At 40.7% G+C, this 26,131-nt stretch overlaps 3 long non-coding RNA genes across 3 annotated transcripts in view; all 3 read right to left on the reverse strand.

The window, feature by feature from the left end:
- Positions 1 to 26,131, reverse strand: part of LOC309662709 — a 435,223-nt gene that overhangs the window by 259,588 nt on the left and 149,504 nt on the right. The gene's annotated exons all lie outside the window — the stretch shown is intronic.
- LOC309663088 lies at positions 584 to 11,304 on the reverse strand. Its single transcript, XR_014265101.1, has 2 exons — positions 7,017 to 11,304; positions 584 to 5,448 (listed from the first exon to the last, which is right to left on the reverse strand). It is a non-coding gene; the product is annotated as an uncharacterized lncRNA (long non-coding RNA).
- On the reverse strand, positions 14,652 to 20,202 carry LOC309663089. Its single transcript, XR_014265102.1, has 2 exons — positions 19,024 to 20,202; positions 14,652 to 18,985 (listed from the first exon to the last, which is right to left on the reverse strand). It is a non-coding gene; the product is annotated as an uncharacterized lncRNA (long non-coding RNA).

Raw genomic sequence — 26,131 nt, forward strand, 5'->3', positions numbered from 1 at the left:
AGGCTGGTTCGACATTCAAACATTAATTAATGCAATCCAACATGTCAAAGGGAAAAAGAAGAAAATCGTATGATCATATTAATTGATGTAAAAAAGACATTTGACAAAATGCAACATCCATTTATTATAAAAATGTTAGCAAACTAGAACTAGAGGGTAACTTTCTCAAATTGATAAAGAACATCTACAAACACATCTACAAACACTGACAACACCAAATGCTGGTGAGGATGTGGAGCAAAAGGAAATCTCATTCAGACATTCTGACAGTTGTTTAAAAAACTAAACATACTCTTACCATATGATCCAGCAATCTTGCCCTGAAATATTTACTCAAATGAATTGAAAACATGTCCACACAAAACCCCATCACAAATGTTCATAGCACCTTTACTCAGAATTGCCAAAAATTAGAACTGAGATGTCCTACAAAGTGTGAATAGATAAATTGCGGCACATCCATAGCATGGTATATTAATAGGCACTAAAAAGAAACAAGCTATCAAGACACAAAAGACTTGGAGGAACCTTAAAAGCATATTGCTTAGTGAAAGAAGCCAGTCTGTAAAGACCACATACTGTGTAATTCCAGCTATATGACATTCTGGAAAAGATAATACTATGGAGACAGTAAAAAGATCAGTCTTTGTCAGAAGTTCAGGGGAGGGAGAGAAGGGTGAATAGGTGGAGTGGAGGTGATATTTAGGATGATGAACTATTCTTTATGATATTCTATATGATGCTGTGATGGTGGATTCGTATTGTTACATATTTGTCAAAACCATAGAACTTTCTGTACAACAGAGTGAACTCTAATGTAACCTATGCAGTTTAATCAGTAGCAATAAATTAACATTAGTTCATTGATGGTAAAAAAAAATGCACCATAGTAATGTAAGATGTTAATAACAGTAGAAACATGGGAGAAAGTAGGTATATGGGGATCCTCTGTAATATCTGCTGAGTTTTTGTAAACTTAAAACTTCTCTAAAAAATAAAGTATATCAGTTTTTAAAAATTAGAGGTTGAAACTGTTGGTCTCATTTTTTGCACAAATTGAAATTTTGTTTTGTTTTGTTTAGCAAGCAGATGCTTTTTGCATTGTTTGGTTGGTTTTCCTTGGAAGTGTCATGGTGTAGAAGTGGACATTTGTAATGTGTTTAGAAAAGGGCATTTTACAGAATTTGTAATGATTTGGAATATGCATTCACTGACATTCATAATGAAGTCATCATTAGAAAGAACCCAAAGCAGCCATAGCAAGTATCATTGCCATTTGGCCAACAAGCATAATGATAAATGCCATTAAGACCACAAAGATAATGTTAAACCTCTGTCCACAATGGCTCAGACAACATTATAGATACTGTATTATATTTACATAAAGCAATAACAGGGTCACCACTCTAGGGTGTTTTTTAAATTTTTTAAAAACTAAATCTACAAACATGCCACGTACTTTTTATTATTAGAACTGAATATTTTATAATTCAGATATGATCAAGTATTAAACAGGAGAGCTGTAATCTTAGACTGTGCATAGTATATAATATTTTAATGTTATTTCTGATGATCTTTAAAAACTGGTCATGAGAATTGAGTATATTAAACCAGGTTTACTTTCAAAGCCTAAACTTTAACTTCTTCTCAAAAATCTGTTAAATAAAATCTTTAGTTTAATCCAAACATAGACTCTATAAAGGTATTACTGTCTATAAAATTGTGAATGGCAGTAAGTGAAGAAATCAAATTTGCTTCTATGAAAGAAGCAAAAAGCCACAGAAAAATACACTCAATAAAGATTTAATGAATACCTGCAATTTGAAAAAAATCATTTTAAAAGTTGTTTGGAGTCCAATATTTATTAGGTAGAGTTAATGTCAACATTATATATTATATAAATCATTCATCAAACACTCAAACTGGATTCCTAATAGGTACCAGACATTGAGACTGGTGCTGGGAAATTAACAATAGCAATAATGACAATAATAGTAATGATGCAGTTACCATTTATTGAGAGCTTTCTATGTGTCAGACACTGCACAAATATTATCCATCTTGTTTTATCCCATTCTTTTAGTGAAAGACCAGAAGATTGGAGAAATTAAGTATCTAATACAAATGGTCAGATCTACTTGTAGAGCAGGTAACTAAATTATCATCTGTTTCCATCAAAAGATGTTCAACTGTATCATATTACTTCTCTTACAAAGACATAGGAAGCTAAGTATGCTTTCCTTGAAAGATGACAGGTCATACAGGTGATGTTGATATATAAATAGTTATAAAATGATGCAGTAATTGCTATGATGCAGAAATATCTGTAACATAATATGCAGCAAAAAAATGGAGCTTCTAACTGCCTCATGGGGTCCATTCACAGAGGAGATGACAGTCATCTTGAGTTGAAGGATGAGTCAAGAGAAGAGGCAAAGTATCATATTATTGCATGAAGGAAGTGAATAAGGTTTAGTGAGGCTTTTTCACAGAGTGAATTTGTGGAACTGACCAGCAACTCTGCTAGAGGAACAAATAGGCTGAGATCATGAGGAGGATCAGGTATGCCTTACTGAGAAGGTCACAATTGAGTCTGTAAGCATTGGGGAGAAATTGACACAGAGCAGTGAACCAATTAAACTCGCATTGGAAAATGAGCACCTTAGAAGGGGTGAGGGCAATGAGTAAGAACAGGGCATGGCCAGAAACAGGGAAACCAGCTGCAATATTCGGAAGGAAATGATGCAGATGAAGTCAAGAGACCTGTTGAAAATATATGCCCCATGGTACCCACTTGAGTAACCAAGTAGAGGGTGATATCACTGAGTCTTGGGAATACTGGAAATGGAAGAAGTTTTGGGAGTGGTATGGTTATGGTGAGTTTTAAACATGCTGAATTTTAGGTGGTAAGGTACCTGTACATATAGATCAAGTCCAGAAATAAGCAGAAATCCATGGATGTCTGCAAAAGAGAAAAGGATCTGTGGCATTATAAGCAATATAGGTAGTAAAAAGTATCTGGCTTCTGTTGAAATGACCCAGAGTGAGTGGAAAATAAGAAGAATGTAAATCAAATGTCATGTGAAGACCCTGACTTTTAAAGGGGAAGGAAATTATGGTAAACACATGGAGCACAATGATGAGCTAAGATTGGGGAAATGCTGTCATGGAAGCTGAGTGTTTCAGACCAGCTCAGTAAAAAGACAAAACTGAGCCCTCATTACATGCCTGCTCTCTGCTGGGGAATGGACACATGACGATGATGAAGACGTGGTTTCCGTCCTCGAGGAGTTCACAGTATAGTGAAGGGGAGAAGATTAAGTAGGAAAGCGACTGAAAGGAATCTTTGATTTGGCCGTTAGGTGGTTGTCATTGCAGCTTGGGGATGGTGGTGAGGTAAGTAGGCAGAGAAGTAAATGTGGGAGCTGTCAATGAGCTCAGATGGGGGACATTATTTTCTAAAAAAAAAATCTGATTTGTTTTCCACCTATAATTTCAGAATTGGAATTGAATTCTTGTCAACATTGTGAGATAAGAGTTAGCTCCATATTTTTTTCCTTTATGCAAACCCAAATGTCCCTCTTAAAAAGACTACTATTCCTTCATGCCTGTGCAATATCATCTGTGTCACAGAGAAAGTGTTCAGAAGCACATGCTCTATTTCCATACTATGTTCTATTCTACTGGTGTATTGATCCATCCTTGCATGAAGACCATACTGTTTTGGTTATTATAGTTTTATCGTGAGACTTGATAACCTAGATGAAATCCTGCTACCTTATTTTTTCTAAATGTGTTTTGAATATTCTTCACCCTCTGAATATCCATAAACATTATAGAATCCACTTGACAAATTCCCCTAAATAATTGGAATTATGTTAGTATTCCTTGAATCTACACATCATTTTGTGGAGAATTGACAAATCACAGTATTATTTTTTTAATGCATGATAGATGTATGTTTATCTATTTATTCAAGTGTTCTTTAATTTCTCTTAGCTACATTTCATAGTTTTCCATATAAAGCTCTTGCATTTGTTAGACTTCTCCCTTGATATTTTGTATTTTTGTTGCTTTTGAAATTAAATTTTTAAAATTTCTCTTTCAGTTTCTTGCTGGTATATAGACATAAAATTCATTTGGATATATTGACCTTTAATCAAGCAATTAAGGAAAAAATCTAATTTGTTAATTCTAATAAGCTGTACATTCTTTTGGATTTTTTATATAACAATCATCATCTATAAATAACAGTAGTGTTTTTCTGGGGTTTAAATTTTGTAAATTTGGTTTTCTATATAGATATAGAGATGGATATAGAACTTTCTCTGCATTCCTTAAGACCGCCAGTAGACTGTTGAATAATAGTGATGACAGTAAGCAAACTTTTCTTGTCGCCAATAACAGAGGCAATGTATGTACTGTTTCATCTTTAAATAAAATGTTTTTTTGACATATGTAGAGGATTAAACTTTACTAACATATTTTATCACTGCCTGTGTTCACCACTGTTTATTGTATTCCCTGTTACTGTAGCTTTGCCTATTTTCCTGGGATTCTGTCAGTTACTAGGTATATGTAATTTTAAATTGTTATATTTTCCTTTTGAATTGAAACTTCTGTCTTTATTGTCTTCTTTTTATCTTTAGGAATACTTTTTGCCTTAGAATGGACTTCGATATTAATAAAGTTATTTTGAGGTAGAATTTATATACTATATCTTTTTCCAGACTTTTACTTTTAATCCCTGTATTCTATTATTTAGATATATTTCTTACAAAAACTGTTTTTTGAATGGAAGCACTTAGCCCATTTTCATCTGATGTAATTACTGACCTATTTGAAATTAAATCTTTGTTTACTATGCATTTTCTATTTATTCATTTCTTTTGTTTCTTGCCTCTTTTTGAATTGATTTAGTTTTTCAAAACTTTCCTTTGTTAGTTTTGAAGTTATAAATATTTTTTCTATTATTTTTGTGGTTACCCTACTTTAGCAAAGTCTAATGTTAATTAGTACTTATATCTTTTTTCAAGAAAGAGCAAGGACCCCATGTACCTCTTCCTGACTTCTAGGTTTTTATTGTTGAGTATTCAAATTACACAGATACAACAAAAATATATATGTAATTTATATAAATATGAGTAATGAAATTTACAAATATATATATTAAAATTTATTATGTATTGCCATTGTTTTATACATTTTTATTTATTTGGAACTGCCTACATACTTATTAATTTTGTTATTTTTAATTTTTTCCTGCTTCTCCATCCTGTTATCCAGGATTTTCTCTCTCTTTTTTTTCTATTTATATATGTATGTATGTATGTATTGGTTGAACCATGCAGCTTGCAGGATCTTAGTTCCCCTACCAGGGATTGAACCTGGGCCCACATCAAAGAAAGAATCGAGTCCTAACCACTGGACCACCAGGGAGCTCCACGCCTATTCTTTTTTTTTTTTTTTTTTTCATGTAATGTCTGAAACATTTATATTAACATATTTCCATACAAATAACCCAATGAAAGTTTAGTATTAGTTGTTTTGTTTGTTTTTTTATACTGCAGGTTCTTATTAGGCATCAATTTTTTACACATCAGTGTATACATGTCAATCCCAATCGCCCAATTCAGCACACCACCATCCCCACCTCACCGCAGTTTTCCCCCCTTGGTGTCCATATGTCCATTCTCTACATCTGTGTCTCAACTTCTGCCCTGCAAACTGGCTCATCTGTACCATTTTTCTAGGTTCCACATACATGCATTAATATACGATATTTGTTTTTCTCTTTCTGACTTACTTCACTCTGTATGACAGTCTCTAGATCCATCCACGTCTCAACAAATGACTCAATTTCGTTCCTTTTTATGGCTGAGTAATATTCCATTGTATATATGTACCACATCTTCTTTATCCATTCGTCTGTTGATGGGCATTTAGGTTGCTTCCATGACCTGGCTATTGTAAATAGTGCTGCAATGAACATTCGGGTGCATGTGTCTTTTTGAATTACGGTTTTCTCTGGGTATATGCCCAGTAGTGGGATTGCTGGGTCATATGGTAATTCTATTTTTAGTTTTTTAAGGAACCTCCATATTGTTCTCCATAGTGGCTGTATCAATTTACATTCCCACCAACAGTGCAAGAGGGTTCCCTTTTCTCCACACCCTCTCCAGCATTTGTTGTTTGTAGATTTTCTGATGATGCCCATTCTAACAGGAGTGAGGTGATACCTCATTGTAGTTTTGATTTGCATTTCTCTAATAATTAGTGATGTTGAGCATCTTTTCATGTGCTTCGTGGCCGTCTGTATGTTTTCTTTGGAGAAATGTCTATTTAGGTCTTCTGCCCATTTTTGGATTGAGGTGTTTGTTTCTTTGATATTGAGCTGAATGAGCTGTTTATATATTTTGGAGATTAATCCTTTGTCCATTGATTCGTTTACAAATATTTTCTCCCATTCTGAGGGTTGTCTTTTCGTCTTGTTTATGGTTTCCTTTGCTGTGCAAAAGCTTTGAAGTTTCATTAGGTCCCACTTGTTTATTTTTGTTTTTATTTCCATTACTCTAGGAGGTGGATCAAAAAAGATCTTGCTGTGACTTATGTCAAAGAGTGTTCTTCCTATGTTTTCCTCTAAGAGTTTTATAGTGTCCAGTCTGATATTTAGGTCTCTAATCCATTTTGAGTTTATTTTTGTGTATGGTTAGGGAGTATTCTAATTTCATTCTTTTACATGTAGCTGTCCAGTTTTCCCAGCACCACTTATTGAAGAGACTGTCTTTTCTCCATTGTATATCTTTGCCTCCTTTGTCATAGATTAGTTGACCATAGGTGCGTGGGTTAATCTCTGGGCTTTCTATCTTGTTCCATTGATCTATGTTTCTGTTTTTGTACCAGTACCATATTGTCTTGATGACTGTAGCTTTGTAGTATAGTCTGAAGTCAGGGAGTCTGATTCCTCCAGCTCCATTTTTTTGCCTCAAGACTGCTTTGGCTATTCGGGGTCTCACCCATTCTTTTTAATAAGTATCTTTCATTATTATTCTTTAGCTTGACATGTTAATGAAAAATCTCAGGTTTTATATTCCTATAAATGTTTTAATTTTATCTTTTTTAGAAGATTATCTTTGCCTTGTACACAATTTTTATACATGTCACTATACCCTTTCAGCACATTGAAGCTCTTTCTACTGTGACCCAGTTAAGAAATTGGATATCAATTTATTTCTTCTTTGATGCAATTTTTTTTTCTTTCCTCTTTGTATCTCCTCCTGATGACTTTCAGGTTGTTTCTTTTTCTTTTTCTTTTTCTTTTTTGTGATTTTGTTATAATCAGTGTAGATGTGGAATTCTTTTTTTTTTTTTTTTCTGTCATGTTCACAATCTAACAAGCTTATTGTGTCTGTGGAGTATTCATTCATCAGTTTTAAAGTTCTCAGTCATATCAATCCAAATATTGCTTCTGCCCACTTCTCTCTTTAACTATGGTGACTCTAATTAAATGCATTTAGAATTTTTAAATTATATTTTGATGGTCTTTCCTTCTCTCTCTGTGTATGTCTCTATTTTCCTCAAAACTTTGGCTCTTCAGACTTTATCATGAATTTCTTTTCTGGTATTTACTCTGTTCACTAATTTTTTCATTATCTCTTTCTAAGGTGAGCACTTTCAAACACATTCATTAAGGTCTTAATGTTATTTCCTTTTCATTTTAGAATTTTTGTTTGTTTTTTTTTCAAAAATTGCTTTGTTCTTTTTAAAGATATGTTTCACTTCTCTGCCAGAATATTTAAATGTGTGTTTTATCTCCCTGAAACTTCTAGTAAGTTTAATTATATAAAGCTAATGTCCAGAGCTCAGCTGAGCTGGGAGAGAGAGCTGAACTGCTAGGTGTCAGAGTAGCCAATTACCACAAGAAGCCAAAAGTGAAAGAGTTAAGCTTTTAATCATACACTGTGATGGTGTTGTCAATAGTATAGAACTGGAGAAAATGCCAGCTCCCTCTATTTCATTTCCCCCATAGAACAGCACACTTTTTGAGGGTCATGTGGGTCAGCACAGACATGGGGATCATCTCACTGTGCAGGGGGCCCCAAACAAAATGGCCCAGCAGTTTTATAGACACTAGGGTCAGGGAGAGGCTGAGGTGGAAGGGCTAGGAGTGACAAAATACCAGGTACTGACTCAGAGTCAGAAAAAATGTCTTCGAGCTCTCCCCTTTCTTCCCCCTTAGGGAAGCCTCAGGAGAAATGCCTGAGGAAGACCTCTGCTCAAGGTCTCAGAGAAAGAGGCCAGGGAATGGAGATGTCAGGGCTGGGAATGAAAACAGGGGAAGAGCATGTCTGGCCAGAGGGTCCTGAGTCCTCGACTACAACTCCCTTCAGAGACTGTAGTGCATCAAAAACAAGTGCATCTGGTGGGAAGGCAGCTTCCGCCATGAACCCTGTTAGGTAAAAGCCTATGTACTTACCTGTGGCGAGGCCTAAACCATCCCGCATGGAGCATTAGGCCATTCTGGCTGCTATAACAGAATATCCCAGACTGGTTGTTTTAAACAACAAACATTCATTTTTCACAGCTCTGGAGGCTGGAAGTCCAAGATCAAGGTGCTGACAATTCAGTTCCTAGTGAGAGCTGCTTCCTGGTTCATTGACAGTCATCTTCTCACTCTGTCCTCACATGGCAGAGAGAGAGCTCTGGTCTCTTCCTCTTCCTCCTCTTCTTCACTAATTCCTTCATGGGGGCTCCACCCTCATGACCTCATGTAAACCTAATTACCTCTCAAAGTTTCCATTTTCACATACCTTCACATTGTGGGTTAGGGCTTCAACATAAGAATTTGGGGGAAACATCAATATTCAGTCCAGGACCTGGACCCCTTGGGAGGTGCTTAGAAATTCCAATATCTGAGCCATTGCTTGTCTGGTTCCATTATTGGTTGCTTCTTCTGGTCTTTTTGTTGTCAAATCTCATTAGCCTAATTATCTTTGATTATAAGCTATATAATTTTTTGAAAAATTGTAGAGATAATTTGAGGTAAAAAAAAAAAATACTTTCATTCAGTCCTTTAGGAGGCACCATCAATGTGGAATCTCCTTAATCCAAGTTTCAGGACTGAGATTATTGTAGGACAACAAGATAGTTCAAAGTTGAGTTTCAGTATTCACAAGGGATTAATTATTTCAGGTAACTGTTCATCATCAAACTCCAAACTGCTGGTACAGTAACTACCATAATTCCAGCCTTAATGGGACTAGATTCAAACACTTGTCCCACTCACCTTGTGCACCTGTCAGAATTGAAGGTCAGCCTCTTCTAGATGTGCAAATGGCCATAAGTCCCAGGCAGGAGCAGGGGATGTAAGGGAACTTTCTATCCTCTCTGCTCCATTTTGCTCTGAACCCTAATCTGCTCTAAAATAGAATTCAGTCTCTTTAAATACAAACAAACAAGCGAACATAATTTCTGGTTCACCTTGATTCTGAAAATGTGACTTCAGCTCCCATGTAGGAAAATGTCAGGTTCAGCTCTCTGGATATCTCTTCTGCCTGAGATCTTGGCCTAATCATTTAAAAAAATAGAATTGGATTAGCAGATGAGCTTTTGATCTGGGGAGGGAGAGGGAGAAGGAGAGAGAGAAAGAGATCTTACTTTGCATGGTTCCAGTGTGCACACATTTCAATGACTATGACTTAGTGAAATTGTATCAAGAGCCTAATCACATGTTTCAAATGTCAGTTTCCACAGTTTATGAACTGTAACTGCGTGAAGTACAAAGTTTGCTGCTGCCTGTTCAGTCTGCAGTGACTCCACAAATAACAAACATGCATGCATTGTGTCTAGTGACCAATCCGCTTTCAGAGCCTGTCAGAGATTGCTTGGTGTGTATCTGTTTTCCAGGTCACACACAGTGTGTAGTTGTGTTGCCCTCCCATTTCCCCCATCCATGGCTCCTGCAACTCAATCCCTTCAAGGAAACTTCTTTGGTGACTACTTTGCAGTGCATGATCAAAGCTGAACTCTGTCTATTTCTGAAAAAGGCCTGAGTCTCAGCTACTACAGATTCTCTGGATTTCTTGGCACATGGACTGACCACACCTTTCCATCCTGTCAGATCCTGTGTATACACACCTCCACTTGAAGAGTTCTTCGGTCTCATCCAGAAAATGAACAAACAAAACCAAACACACAAACAGAAATCCAGCTGGTCTTCTTCTACCCCATCCACTTAGGAGAGTCACTCTGGTAGAAATACCTTAAGCTCAATGACTTCACTGCTGTCTCCTTTCTCTGGCACAAGCCCATCCCTGGATGAACCCTGTCTTCACATTGGCATGACAGCATGGCTCAGGTGAGCTGGAGACAATACTCCAAAGTGGCTGGGTGGATGGTAGCTTGTTCAAAATGAACTATACACCCAATCTGCCGTAGACATGTTCTAGAGACCATAGACATTCATGTGCCCCCAAAGAGATCCTTGCTATGGGGGAACCCCGGGCATCTAGTACCCATCTTCTCCATGTTCTTCGGACCTTTCCTCTCTCTCTTTTTGCCTAGGAGCTTGCCTGATCATTCATGGGGAAATTAAATCCCAGCTGGCAAGACCCAAATGATTTTCCCAACACATGAGAAAAGAATAGGCACAGGCCCGCATCCATCTTATTTTTCTATGCCTTCCCCATCCCCACTGTGTCAGAAGGAGGTGTCCCTTCACCTGTCAAAAGCCAAATCCCAGGGTAAAGGAAATCAGAGTATTGTTTTGAGTCACAGGACACTTAAAAGTAAAAAAATCCAGGGATGTCCCTGGAAGTCCAGTGGTGGTTAGGACTTGGCACTTCGGTACTGTCACTGTCATGGCCTGGGTTCAATCTCTGGTTAGGGACCTAAGATCCTATAAGCTGCGTGGTGCAGCCAAAAAAAACAAAAACAGAAACAAAACAGGCAAATGAGAAACCAAAACTGAACAAACAAATCCCCCAGAAGCAGCAGGTGCAAGAAGGCTGTGCTGACCTTCACGCATTTTCTTCCTGGAAGCGGGAGATAACATATTTATTCTCCATCACCACTACCACACACAGAAACACGCACACACGCACACAGGAGATGTCCTCTTTATGCCCGAACTAGAGTGACATTCTTATTGTCAAGGGTGGAAAGTTAAGAATGGGAGAATTCTGTACAAACGGACTTTCCTTGTTAAAAAGAATTCTCATCCTTCTTTAACCCCCAACCCCAATAGTATAGTTATTTACTTTTCTAGATTTCCTCTCTTTGCTCAACCTAACAGAAAAGACTTTAGGTTTTGCCACTTCTCTGGGTCTTTGTTTTCTTAGGAGGGCTGCCCTTGTCATGTAAAACTTAGAAGAAATAAATGTGTGTGCTTCTCTCCTTGTGAATCTAACATATTGAAGATCCATTAAAAATCCAAAGGAGGCAAACTAAGGTTCAGGCACCCAAAGTGGAGTCAGGCGGCCCCTGGGAACAGGGTTTAAGATGTCTTCCTGTTTGGGGGAGGGGGAAATTTCCCCCTCTACCTCTCTTGAGTTATTGTGACTGGACTCATCCTAAAATTGACCCAAGACAGATGGCGAACAGGAAGGGGGAAAATACATTTTCTTTCATTCAAGAACTAAGAAGTGGCTGAAGCACACATTAAAATAGTTTTTAGACCAGGGAAACCGTACATTTGTGAGAAAGGGATCAGAACGAGATAGTTAAGTTTTGAGCGTGCCATGAGTGAAGAATCTAAACAGAGTTTGGGCTTGGGTGGTCCATGAAGGAAGTCACAAAATTTTTCTCTACTACTTGGGCCTGAACTCCCTAATTTGGCTATCAGGGCATCCTCCTAACTCCAGATGCAGGGTGTGCACCTTTCACCTGAGAGACTGATTTCTCACTTTCAGGGAGATACAAAGGAGAGTCTGAGTGTCCCTCTTGCACTGGCTACTTCTTAGGTCACTTTAACTCATAATGATCAATGTACCATGGAGGCACATTTTGGGTGGCCTAACATGGACCCCAAACTCTGCATCACTGAGAACATCAATGGTCAGAACTGTATTAAACTCAAGGGCACCACCAGCCAGATTCAAAAAGATATCTGCCAGCAGCTGCTAGCTGCAACCTTGTAGTTTCAAAGTCCCCTCCATATACATCCCCCAACTATGTAATAATTTCAAATCCTAACCAGCCCTTGCTTAACAAGCACCCTTACTGCTTACCAGCTTCAATCCTAATTCTTGGCAAACAATTCATGTAATTTTTGCTGGGGTTTTTGTTTGTTTGTTTTGTGTTTGTGTGTATGTGTGTCTTTGCATTGTAAACTTGCCCCATTTTGTAGTCTGGTGGAACACAATGCAAGTGCCTCTTGAATCTGTGTCTCCTGGTCTGCAGTCCTAACAAATCTAAAATAAACTCTTTTTTTGTCCTTAACCAGGTCTCTTTTCTTGGAATTCTGGGTTCACAAATCTGTCTCATGCCCTTTGAATTCTCAGGCTCATCAGTCAGCCTTAAGAGGGAGAGGGAAGATTTTGCCCCAGTGACATCTTCCTCGCTTGCCCACATCCTGGGATTCTGGATTCTTCAGTGTGCTACCATGACCTCAGCTTCTGTCTCTGGAAACTCTGTGAACATGGGCGGTGTTTATTAAGATGAAACATGCTGTCATTGTAAGGTCCAGCCCTCGGGCTCCTTGATATGAATGGATCCAAGGGAGTCAAACGCTGAGGTCCACGCAGCAACCTGCATGTGGACCTTGACGGCGGCAGCTTTATTCATAACTGCCAGAACTTGGAGACAACCGAAGGATGTCCATCCTTCAGGAGGTGAATGGACACATAGCCTGGGCTACAGCTACACCATGGAGTATTATTAAGCTCTAAAAATAAATCAGGAAACCATAAGGGAGACGGGAGGTGGGGGCAGCACTTTAGGTATGCATACGACTCACTGAAAGAACGCAGTCTGAAAAGGTGGCATACCTCAGGGTACCAGATATAGATGACATTCTTAAAAAGGCAAAACCACGGAGAGGGTGAAGAGATCAGTGGGGTGGTGGTGGGATTTGTATTGGGGGTGGTGGTTGACAGTGTATGAATAGGCAGAGCACAGAGGATTTTTAAGGTAGAGAAACTCTCCAAAGGTATGATCCTGATGGGAGGAAAACAAACGTTTTGAATAGGGCACTACGTAAGACTGGGTGAACTGAAGGGACCTCTATGGGCGCCCCCCTCAACATTAAAGGGCCCCAAACAAGCTTGCTCTATTTACCCCAGTTTAAAATCATTTCTAAAGCCGGAAGGAAAGCAAAAGTGACCATGAGAAATCTGACCTGCCATCACTTGGGACAACAGTGAGGCCAATTCATCCAGTGAAACATTGACAAAGGGGCCTGGGTCCCTTGGCTCGACTCCTTAACTGGGAAGCCAAAGTCTTTTACACAGGAATGAGCTTTTATACACTTAATGTTTCTTCTGCCGGGCAATGTTCATTAAACACGCTAAACGAAAATGGTCAGTCTGTTGTGTGCCTGAGCCCACATGGTGTGAAATACGGGCGTGGGGTGCTAATATTCAGAGTCTAATGGGAGAAATCGTGGAAGGTTTTTGCCCTTAGGGTGCCTTGGTCTGGGGTTGACTTGTGTGCTGAGAAAGAGGGCCGTTATTGAAGGCCCTGTGTAGACTTCTTGACACCATGATCCATGGAACCCTGAAGTTTTGGAACCTAGAAATCTTTTGGTCTCCATTTGAGTTGGAAATCTTCTCCTTGACAGAAAGAAGCACATTTTTAACAATGTAACTGGATGAGCAGATCAGCTTTTTGATCTCACTGAGGCAGCAGCCCAGTTCTCTGGGGGAACTGTCTTGACCTTGCAAATCTATACAACATCCAAAATGTAAACAAGCCCACAACGGCCTGAGACTAAGGCCAGTGGACTGGATCAGATAGAACCTGAAACCAAAGGGAAGAAACAAAGGGAGGAGGGGGAGATGGGGAAGAGGTCTTTTTAAAAGTACAAACTGCTAGAAGGGCTCCCTCACCCAAATTCTAATTCATAGCCTCCATAAGGACAAATATAAATCTTAAAAGTCTTTTCCAACAAATAGTAAAAAGCCTTAGCCATCAGAGCACATAAACTTCACTTATTCCAACAGTGGTTCTTCATAAATAAGCATAAGTTTTCTATTGTACTACCTGATGCACGACTGACTAAAGTTTTTAAATGAAATCTCTGCTCATGTCTATCTGTATGTACGTATGCATGAGACAGACCTACAGCCATTTTGGATAAGGACCGGGGAATGGCTTCAGGCAAAACAGGCCTTGCAAGCTAAAGAACAAAGGGCCTGGGGGGCTGAGTCTCAGAGGGGGTAGGGGAAACAGGCTCACAGGAGTAACTTTATCTCTGTTACACTCAGGACTATACCTAGTTGCCACAAGACAAGAAGCTCAACTATACATTTTACCCTTATCTGTTCCTGTGCTTTCTTGCAGAAAATTCTCATGCATTTCTTTCCCCTCACAGAAGCCCTCTATATTCCGGTAGGTATCCACCATGGAGCCACCTGCTGCTGATCAAAGAAATGTGGGATGATTTCCGGAAATGATCAGTGATCCTGAGACACACTCTCCTTTTGTTGTAAAAGCAACTCTCCCCTTCTGCTCCGTGCTTGGAGAGCTGGCCCTACCCACCCCATCCCCGCCCTTGCACAGGCTATCTCTTTTAATAAAAGACTTTGCTTGCCTAAGAGTCTTGTGGAAGCAATATTCATTTCTATGGTATTGCTCTCCAAGAATCTGAAAAGGGCCTGGTAACATGTATGTCTGTAACTACCTTATAGAACTGACATGTTTCTACTTCCGAATCCTACTGCCAAAATTAACTTGTGAAAGAGCTCTATTTAACTGGCTTAGAAGTAAGCACTCATGAATTAACTCTAATAGAAAGGAACCCAAAAGTTTTTCAAGTTCACGAGATCTAGGATGAGTCCTTCAGTCAAGAATCGCAAAGGTAAAGTTAACGGTTTCATGAAAATAGACATATCTTTAGCATTATCTACACTCGATATCAAACTTTTCTTCTACCTAGGTTTACTCCAAATCCAATAAGTTCATGGGAGTGATCTCAGTGACAAAATTCGTCTACAAGAAAAAGAGCTTGGGGTGATGGCTGACTTGGTTTAAAGTCTCAGGAAGTTTTCACAGGTCATCTCATCATCATTGTTGGGACAAGTGAATTAGATAGATCTAGATGGGGGAAGAGTTTTTAGGTGAACTCTGTAAGAAAGGTTATGTTTTATGGTATGTCTATTTAAAAACAGTTTCTCCAGATCTTTTCGGTCACTTGAAACTTTAGAGTTTGGCTAAGTGGAATGATGGGAATTCATGGAAAGTCTAGATTATTTCCAAATAAGATAAAATATAGAAACATTCATTGCTTAACAAGTCTCAGTTGACCTACATTTGTCTCCTTATTAAAGAAAGATTAAAGATATTTAGGTTTATGAGTCAACATGCCTGGTATCACTTTGGGGAAAAAAGGATGCTATGAAAAAAAATGTATGTTTCCAAAGATGATGAAATATATTCATCCCTTTGCCAGTCCAGAAATACTGGTGTCACAGACTGTTCACCATTGTTTCCTTGTTAATTTTTACTACCAATTCAGGTTTCTAAGGGTGCTGAATTCTGATTTTCTTTTTTCTTTTTAATATTTGTTTTAATGAACTTTGTGTTCCAAAAATATTTGTGTCATGTAAGGCTTGTGTTTATTAATTTTCTGTCTGGTTGATCTGGTGTAAGTGGAGTGTTAAAGTTCCCCACTATTATTGTGTTACTGTTGATTTCCCCTTTTATGGCTATTAGCATTTGCCTTATATATTGAGGTGCTCCTATGTTGGGTGCATAAATATTTACAATTGTTATATCTTCTTGGATTGATCCCTTGGTCATTATGTAGTATCCTTCCTTGTGTCTTGTAATAGTCTTCATTTTAAAGTCTATTTTCTCTGATATGAGAATTGCTACTCCAGCTTTCTTTTGATTTCCATTTACATGGAATATCTTCCCCCACCCCTTCACTTCCAGTCTGTATGTGTCCCTAGGTCTGAAGTGGGTCTATTGTAGACAGCATATATACGGGTCTTTTTTTTTTTTTTTTGTATCCATTCATCCATTGTGTCTTTTGGTTAGAGCATTTAATCCATTTACATTTAAGGTAATTATCAATATGTATGTTCCTATTACCATTTTCTTAATTGTTTTGGGTTTGTTTTTCTAGGTCTTTTTCTTTTCTTGTTTTTCCCACCTAGAGAAGTTCCTTTAGCATTTGTTGTAAAGCTGGTTTGGTGGTGCTGAATTCTCTTAGCTTTTGCTTGTCTGTAAAGCTTTTGATTTCTCCATCGAATCTGAATTAGATCCTTGCTGGGTAGAGTAATCTTGGTTGTAGGTTTTTCCTTTTCATCACTTTAAATATTTCACCCCATTCCCTTCTGGTCTGCAGAGTTTCTGCTGAAAAATCAGCTGATAACCTTATGGGGAATTCCCTTGTATGTTATTTGTTGCTTTTTCCTTTCTGCTTTCAATATTTTTTCTTTGTATTTAATTTTGGTTAGTTTGATTAATATGTTTCTCAGCATGTTTTTCCTTGGGTTTATCCTGTATGGGACTCTCTGCACTTCCTGGACTTGGGTGACTATTTCCTTTCCCATGTTAGGGAAGCTTTTGACTATAATCTCTTCAAATATTTTCTCAGACTCTTTCTCTTTCTATTCTTCTTCTGGGACCCTTATAATTTGAATGTTTGTGCATTTAATGTTGTCCCAGAGGTCTCAGAAGTTATTCTCATTTCTCTTTATTCTTTTTTCTTTATTCTACTTCACAGTTGTTTCCATCATTCTACCTTCCAGCTCACTTATCTGTTCTTCTGCCTCAGTTATTCTGCTATTGATTCCTTCTAGTGTATTTTTCTTTCCAGTTATTGTGTTGTTCATCACTGTTTTTTTGTTCTTTAGTTCTTCTAGGTCCTTGTTAATCATTTCTTGTATCTTCTTGATCCGTGCCTCCATTCTATTTCCAGGATCTTGGATATCTTTACTATCATTACTCTGAATTCTTTTTCAGGTAGATTTCCTATTTGCTCTTCATTTATTTGGTCTCATGTGTTTTTACCTTGATCCTTTGTCTGCAACATAGTTCTTTGTCATCTCACTTTGTCTAACTTGCTGTGTTTGTGGTGTCCTTTCCACAGGCTGCAGGGTCATAGTTCCTCTTGTTTATGGTGTCTGCCCCCTGTTGGGTGAGGTTAGTCCAGGGGCTTGTGTAGGCTTCCTGGTTGGAGGGACTGGTGCTTGTGCTCTGGTGAGTGGAGCTGAGTCTTGTCCCTCTGATGGGCAGGGCCATGTCATGTTGTGTGTTTGGGGGTGTTCGTGAGCTTAGTATGACTTTAGGCAGCCTGTCTGATGATGGGTGGGGCTGTGTTCCTGTCTTGCTGGTTGTTTGGCATGAGGCATCCAGCACTGGATTCTGCAGGCAGTTGGGTGGAGCCAGGTCTTGGTGTCGAGATTGAGACCTCTGGGAGAGCTCCTGCCAATTAATATTCCCTGGAGCCTGGAATTCTCTAGCAGTCCAGTGTCCTAGACTTAGTGCTCCCACGAGGCTCAGGTCCAACCCCTGGCTGGGGAACCAAGACCCTGCACGCCATGCAGCACACACACACACACAAAGAAAAGAAAACAAACAGGCAAAACCCAAGACAAATAGAAAAAACAATAACAACCAAGCAGCAACAACAAAAAGGACACTAAACAACAACACAAAAGCATAAGAAAGTATAAATTTTACTGGTAAATATATAGATAAATAAAGAACAATGCAGTACTGTAATGGTGGTGTACAAATCAATTTTAACCTTAGTTGAAAAGTGAAAAGACAAAAGTAGTAAGAATAACTACAATAATCAATAAATAGTTTAAGTTTAAATGGATTAAACCAACTAATCAAAAGACATTGAGTGACTGAATGGATAAAAGAACATGCTACAACTCTATGCTGTGTACAAGAGACTCACTATAGCTTTAAGAACACTCAAAGGTTTCAAGTAAAGGGATAGAAAAAGATATTCCATACAAATGGTAAACAAAAGAAAGCAGTGTGTTTTTTTTTGGTTACCTTTATGAGAAAAAATAGACTTTTAAACAAAAACTGCTACACAAGATAAAGAAGATCATTATATAAGGATAAAAAGGAAAGGAAGATATACCAATTATCTGTACACCCATTCCACTCCTGGGTGTATACCTGAAAAAAAGCCAAAACACTAATTCAAAAAGATACATGCACCCCAGTGTTCATAGCAGCATTATTATTGCCAAGATATGGAAGCAACCTAAGTATTCATCAACAGATGAGTGGATAAAGAAAGCATGGTATATATATATGTGTGTGTGTTTATATATATATATATATATATACAATGAAATACTACTCAGCCAAAAAAAGAATGAAATATTGCCATTTGCAACAGTTACATGGATGAACTTGGAGGCCATTATGATAAGTGAAATAAGTCAGACAGATAAAGACAAATACTGTAAGAAATCACTTATATGTGGAATCTATAAAATACAACATACTAGTGAATATAACAAAAAGGAAGCAGACTCACAGTTATAGAGAACAAACTAGTGGTTACCATTGGGGGGAGGAGCAATATTGGGGTAAGATGGTGGGATGTACACACTATTGGTTGTAAGATATGTTCAAGGATGTATTGTACAATATGGGGAATATAACCAATATTTTGTAACAACTAAAAATGTAAAGTAACCTTTAAAAATTTTTAATACAAACAAATAAAATAAGAAGTTTGGGATTAATATATACATAGTACTATATATAAAATAGATAAACAACAAGGACTTACTGTATAGCACGGGGAGCTATATTCAATATCTTGTAATAACCTATAATAGGAAAGAATCTGAAAAAGAATATATATATATGTGTATATATATATACATATATGTGTATATATACATATATCACATATACATATGTATATGTGATATATGTATCACTTTGCTGTATACCTGAAACTAACACAACATTGTAAATTAACTATACTTCAATTTTTTAAATGGATATAAAAATAAATAAATAAATACAATAAATATATTTGTATCCAACATCAGAACGCCTAAATATGTAAAGCAAACATCTACAGATATAACAGGAGAAATAGATGGCCATAAAATGATAGTAGGAGACTTGAATACTCTAATTTCAATAATGGATGGAACATCCAGACAAAAATCAGTAAGGGAACAGCAGAGTTGAACATCACTATAAACCAATGGACCAAACAGATACGTAGTAAATATCCAACAGCAGCAGAATGCACCTTCTTCTCAAGCACACGTAGATTCTCCAGGATAAATCACCTTATAGATCACCAGATCACTAAACAAGTCTTAACAAATTTAAGGAGACTGAAATCATCTCAAATGTCTTTTCTGACCACAATGGAATGAAATTACAAATCAATAACAGAAGGAAAATGCAGACATTCATAAATACATAGAAATTAAACAATACCACCTTGAATAACATTGGATCAAAGAAGAAACTTAAAGGGAAATTAGAAATATTTTGAGACAAATGGAAAGTACCAAGAGATACCAATAAATATCTACATCACAAAAGAAAAATCCCAAATAACCTAAATTTACACCCCAAGGAACTAGAAAAAGAACAAACTAAGGCACAAGTTAGCAGAAGGAAAGAAAAAAAAATAATAAAGATCAGATCATAAATAAATAAAATTAAAAAATAGATGCAACCAAGAGGTGGTTTTTGAAAAGATAAAACAAAATCAACAAACCCTTAGCAAGATTAAGGAAAAAAAGAAGACTCAAATAAATAAAATCATAAATGAAAGAGAAGACATTACAGCAGATGCCACAGAAATAAAAAAATTATTAGAAACTATTATGAACAATTATATACCAAAAAATTGGACAACTGAGAAGAAGTGGATAAATTCTTAGAAACATACAACCTACCAAGACCGAACCAAGAAGAAACTGAAAGTTTGAACAGGCCAATAATAAATAAGGAGATTGAATCATTAACCAAACACCTCTAAACAAAGCAAGGGCCATGTCTTCACAGGCAATTCTACCTTTCTATGAAACATTTAAAGAAGAATTAGTACCAATCCTTCTTAAACTCTTCCAAAAATGAAAGAAAGAACACTTCCAAACTCATTTTATGAAGCTAACATTACCCTGACACCAAAGCCAGACAAAAAAGTCAGAAATACAGCTACCATATGATCCAGCAATCTCACCTACATACACAAAGGAACATGAAATCAGGACCTCAAAGAGGTATCTGCACTCCCTGTTCATTGCAGCATTGTTCACAATAGTCAAAACATGGAAGCAACCTAAATGTACATTGCCTGATTAATGGCTAAAGAAAATGTGGTATATACACAAAACAGGATATTATTCAGCTTTTAAAAAAGGAAGGAAATCCTGCCATTTGCAACAACATGGATGAACCTGGAGGACATTATGCTAAGTCAAGTAAGCCAGACACAGGACAAATGCTACATAGTACCACTTATATGAGGAATCTAAAATAGCCAAACCCTTAGAAGAGAGTAGAAGGGTAGTCATCAGGGCCTGAGGAAGGGGAAACGGGGAGGTGATGGTCAAAGGGTACAAAGTGTCAGGTATGCAAGATGAGTAAGTTCTAGAGATCTGCACGGCATAGTGCCTATAGTTCACAAAGCCATATTATGTACCTAGAACTTGGCTAAGAGGGTAGATCTTCTGTTACGTGTTCTTATCACAATAATAAATAAAGAGGGTTGAGGAAACTTGGTCGTGATGGATGTATTTATGGCATAGACTGGTGATGGTTTCACAGATGTATACTTATATCCAAAGTCATTGGGTTGTATACCTTAAATATGTACAGCTTTTTCTATGTCAATTGTACATCAATACAGCAGTTTAAAAAAGTGAATAGAACCTGATTTGGTCTAGGGAGCTGAAGGTCACATGGACAAAGCTACTGGGACACATTTATAATTCACATTAAGTGAGCAAAGCTGGCAGAGAATAATACAAACTGTGTCATTTTGACTATAGAAAAAAATAGAAAACATGTAAAATTACTACAGAGATTACCTCCAGATGGTGGGATTACAGATGATTCTTACTTGTTTTTCTTAAGTTTTCTGTATTTCTTCTGCACAGGAAAAACAATGGAGGTGATTTCAGAATCTGAATTTGTACTGGTCACAGTGATTAGTTACAGGTGGCAGAATCCACTCTTTGTGGTTTGGGCAGAGGGGTCTTATTCCTGGGTGTTAAGACTGAGATTCCAGGACCACAAGGGAACCAAGAGTAGAGGCCCCATAGCCAGGGACAACACAGCCTAGACAATCACCTGACTCCACCCAAGACGGTTGCCATGGAAACCCCAGTCTGTGATGCTGCTGCTGTCGAAGAACCAGACCCCTCCGTTCCCTGTCAGCCAGGAGCCCCATCTCTCCACCTCCCTGTGTTGCTCACTTCCACCTTTTAGATCTCAGGCAGGCATCTGTGCAGAGGAGCTGGAGCCACCTGCAGAAACCTAACAGCACGGGAGTCTGGGAAATGTAGATTTCAGGTTTTCCAGAGATACAAGGCATGGAAGGAGGGGGTGGCATACATGCTCAGTGAGTCAGTCTGCAGTATCCACCTCAGACGTGAGACAAGGGTGACAAAACTATTACATGTACCCTCGATCTTCTGAAGTCCACATGGCGGCTCAGTTACCCATAGTCTTATGATAAGGACAGCAGGAGACTCTCTCAGTCCAGCGAGGGCTGGCGGCCAGAGCCCCTCACCCTGGCCTCCTCTCACTTCCAAATGCCAGCACGTCTCTGCCTGGGGCTTCCCCTGCTGCCAGAGACCCCTTGGCCTCCTGGGGGCAGGCTGCAGCGTGAGGCTTAGCATGCCCAGGAGCAGACTCAGCCAGGACCCCAGCCGCCTCTCTGCGCTGGCTCCCAGGCTCCCTGGTGCGCCGATTCCTGTTGCCCACAGTGGGGGCATCCTGTAATGGGGGTATCCTGTAGTGGCGGGCATCCTGTATTAGGGGGATCCTGTAGTGGGGGCTCCGACGTGGAAGCAGCTTGATAACAGGCATAATTAGTCACCTTCCCTTCCTCTTCTCACTTCCCTACACCCTTGCCTTCACCTCCCAAATAAACTCCTTGTGCCAGAATCCTTATCTCCAGGTGTGTCTGGGCAGCCCAAACTAAAACATCTCTGGCCTGCGCACGTGCACATGTAAAGCCTCATCCTGGCTCTGAAAGACCTTCTGGGGACAGTCCCCTGGGGGTGGGTTAAGGCCTGTGAGGCTGCTTCCGTGACCTTGCATCCGTTCACACCAGTTTGAAGTCATCCTCTTCTGGTTTTCATCCCCATGGGCAGGAAAGCAGAGGGCTCTGGGATGCTCCCGCCACCTGCTGCCCTGTCCACGCACACGCAGGCGTCATCCGCTCGAGTTCTGCCCACCCCCTCTCCATGTCACGCATTGTTCCTTCTGCCCTAGGACCGGCAAGAGTGGCCTCTGAACATGCAGTCCTTGTTTTAAATGTGACTCTGCTGTTAGCATGTGAGGTTTGGCCATCTCCTCCATGGATTCGGGCAACAAACATTTCCCTGGAGCCTACTTGGCACCAGGCTCTGCAATCACCCACCACAGAAGTCACCCTTCCCTCCATGCCCCTCAGGGCTGCCCATGAGTAACGCCCCGTGGCACAGAGCTCACATCCTCAGCTACACCTTCAGGCAGCTGGTGAGAGAAGCAGCTTTATCCATCAGCACCCCCAGGCCGGGTGTCTGCCTTATCTCCTTCCACATTCTTGGGGCTAATCATTCCTGTCACCTCTAATCCACAGATGAGGCTCCTGGAGGTTGAGTGAAATTCTGGGGGCACTTGGCAGACAGTAAGAGGTGGGGCTGGGAAGGGACCAGGAAGGTCTGCTCAGGGTCGCTTCTTGTTCCCTGGTGTGTCCCGGCCCCTCAGCCACAGGATAGCCCAGGAGCACGGGGCTCCTGGCATTGCTCCGTCGCTGCCCCTCAGCCATTTAGCAGAAGCCTCTGCCAGTCTTAGCACCAGAGACCTTGCAGTGCACCTAACACACCCCTTGTCCTCACGGAAGAAGACAGAGCAGTAAACAAACAGAGACAAGGTCACTTCCAGGGCCCTGAGGGGTGGGGAAGCTGTCCTGAGAATGGCTGTAGAGAGTCTCCAGCTGACAGGGGGCTGATCTGCCCTTGTTGCTGCCCCAGGCAGAGAGCACAGGATCTGCTGGCCATCTGGTCTTTGTCACCTGCCAGCGTCTGGGCGCTGATGCCGTGCTGGTGGGCGCAGAAGCAGGGAGTCCAGGGTCCTTTTGGAAAAGGGGTTTACACTTAGGCAACTGGTCAGTCATTTGCTACCAGTGAGATTGAGGTGGGTGAGTGCTGCCAGGGGAGGCCAGGTTCATCCACCTGTGACAATGCACCTGGGTGTTTGAGGAGCAATTGGGAGCTCTGTCCCCCTTTTAAAAATAACAGTTTGCCACTTTGTTGAACAATTGTTCATTTTTTTTCATTAAAACTTGTTGGTGTGGGACTTCCCTGGTGGCACAGTGGTTAAGAATCCGCCTGCCAATGCAGGGGACACGGGTTCGATCCCTGGTCCAGGAAGATCCCACATGCTGTGGAGCAACTAAGCCCGTGTGCCACAACTCCCGCACGCCTAGAGCCTGTGCTCCGCAACAAGAGAAACCACCGCAGTGAGAAGCCCACGCACCACAACAAAGAGTAGCCCCCGCTCACAGTAACTAGAGAAAGCCCACACGCACCAATGAAGACCGAATGCAGCCAAAAATAAAATAAATAAATTTATAAGAAAAAAAAAACTTGTTGGTGTACACACAGAAGACATACAAAACTTATCTACACACATGTGTACGTGTGTGTTGCATATAGTTTAAAGCTGCACTATAGTTTAGACAAGGGTATTCACCACCCAAGTCAGTAAATGGGTGTTTCCATCGCCTCCCTCCTTGAAAACAACCCTCTCCCTGGGGTGACTGGTGCCCTGACATCATTTGTGACTACGTTGTCCCTGCTTGGCCTCATTGTCTGACTCCCAGGCTGCACTGGTATTTTCTGTGTTCTTTCATTCAGATGGACGGTGACACATGCCCCCTTTGGGGACTGGTTGTCTGGGCAACTCTCCCCTGCTGCTCAGGGTGGCCGGGCTCGAGCGTTCCCATAGCTGCCCAGCGTCACTCATCTGGATGGGCCACATGTATCCATTCTCCTGATGGGACACGCAAGGCCTGTTCTAGCCCAGGGCCCTGAGACACACCACCCAGCCATGTCCCACGTTTCACTAGCATTTACATCCAGGAGCAGAACGTCTGGGTCAAAGGGTGCTTTACGTTCTGGGTCAAGGACAGCATCTTTTCTAAAAATGGGGCAGGTATGTGTGACAGGCCCCGTGCAGACCCGGGAGGAGGGGGAACGTCCATCAAACCATTATTCAAAGAAATCGAAGCTGCAGCTGCAGACTTACCCATGCTGGAGGGGAGGGCAGGCTGCTTTGAGAGGGGTGAACAGGGAGGGAGGCCTGGCTGATGCCCCCCCGCTTCCCACCCCTCCCCGAGTTAGGAACACAGTTGCTGAGAGAGACCGTGGCCAGGAGGTGTGAGCTGCGTGAAGCGTCCGGGCAGGAGGGAGGGTGTGTGCAGAGGCTTCGAGGCTGGAGGGGGTATGATTAATGTGCTGTGGCTGCCACGACACGGGCCACAGCCTGAGTGGCTTGAACAACAGAAGTGTGTCTTCCCACCGCTCTGGAAGGGTCGGAAGTCCCAGATTGCAGTCCGGCGGGGTCGGTGTCTGGTGTGGACTCTCCTCCTCACTGTGTCCTCATGTGGTGGGGGGAACCCTGCAGCCCCTTCCTCTTATGTCAGGACCTTGGCTCTACTGGCTTATGTTCCACCCTTAAAACCGCGTTCAAGGGTGTGCCTCCTCACAGGCCCCATCTCCAGACACTGCCACGCTGGGGGTTGGGACCCCAACATATGAATCTGGGGGACAGGAACACTCCGTCTATAACAGGGGTGAGAGGAGGTGGAGGACCTGGAGCAGGCATGGGGCAGGGGGAGGCAGCGTTTTGGTATCTTCCACTGTCAAACCAACTGCCCCTAAACGCAGTGGTTTAAAATAATCATCATTTATTCCCACGGGATTTCATGCTTTGGGCAGGGCCCAGGGGACGGCGCCTCTCTGCCACATGTGAGCGCTGCTGAGGCCTCGCTCACAGTGGCCGCTATCTGGGGCCCAGCTGGGCTGGTGGCCAGGCCTCGTCCTCCTCTGTGTGGCTGCCAGGCTTCTTCACCGCCTGGGGGCTGGTTTCCAAGAGCCAGGAGGCAAAACCCACCTGTCCCTTTGCAGGTTGGGTCCACCCTGGCAGGAGTGTCATTTCTGCCATTGATGAAGTCACAGTGTCCAGGTACAGCTGCTGGCCACTCATGTCACAGACCTCATTGTTAATAAAAATTGCATGAATTTCAGGTGTACAACATGACGTTTTGGTGTTTATGTACATAGTGGAATGATTACCACAGGTGAGCTAATTAATATGCCCATCTGCTCAGATATCTATCACCTTTTGGTGTGGTCTGAGCACCTAAAGTATTCTCTCCTGCCGAGTTTTCCCCACATGACGCAGTGTCATTAACTGCTGTCATCCTGCTGTGCGTTGCATCTCTAGATTCACTCAGCCTACAGAACTGTGACTTTTACCCTTTGACCAACCTCTCCCCATTTCTCCCACGCCACCCCCAGTGACACACGGACCTCGTCTTCTCTCAGCCATGCTCTGCAGGAAACACAGCACATCTCCTGGGCTATTTATCTTCTTGACCTTGAAGTGCACATTGGCCAGCTCTTTCCCCAAGCCAGCACAGCCCCAGATGGTTAAAAGACACCGGGCTGGAGTACACAAGAGCTGTAAATTCAGAGCCAGCTGTCCCAAATGCCTTCATCTGCGGCCGGTTGCTGTGTGGCCA

This window comes from Balaenoptera physalus (genome assembly GCF_965194825.1).
Source record: "Balaenoptera physalus genome assembly, chromosome: 6".
Classification (NCBI taxonomy): domain Eukaryota; kingdom Metazoa; phylum Chordata; class Mammalia; order Artiodactyla; family Balaenopteridae; genus Balaenoptera; species Balaenoptera physalus.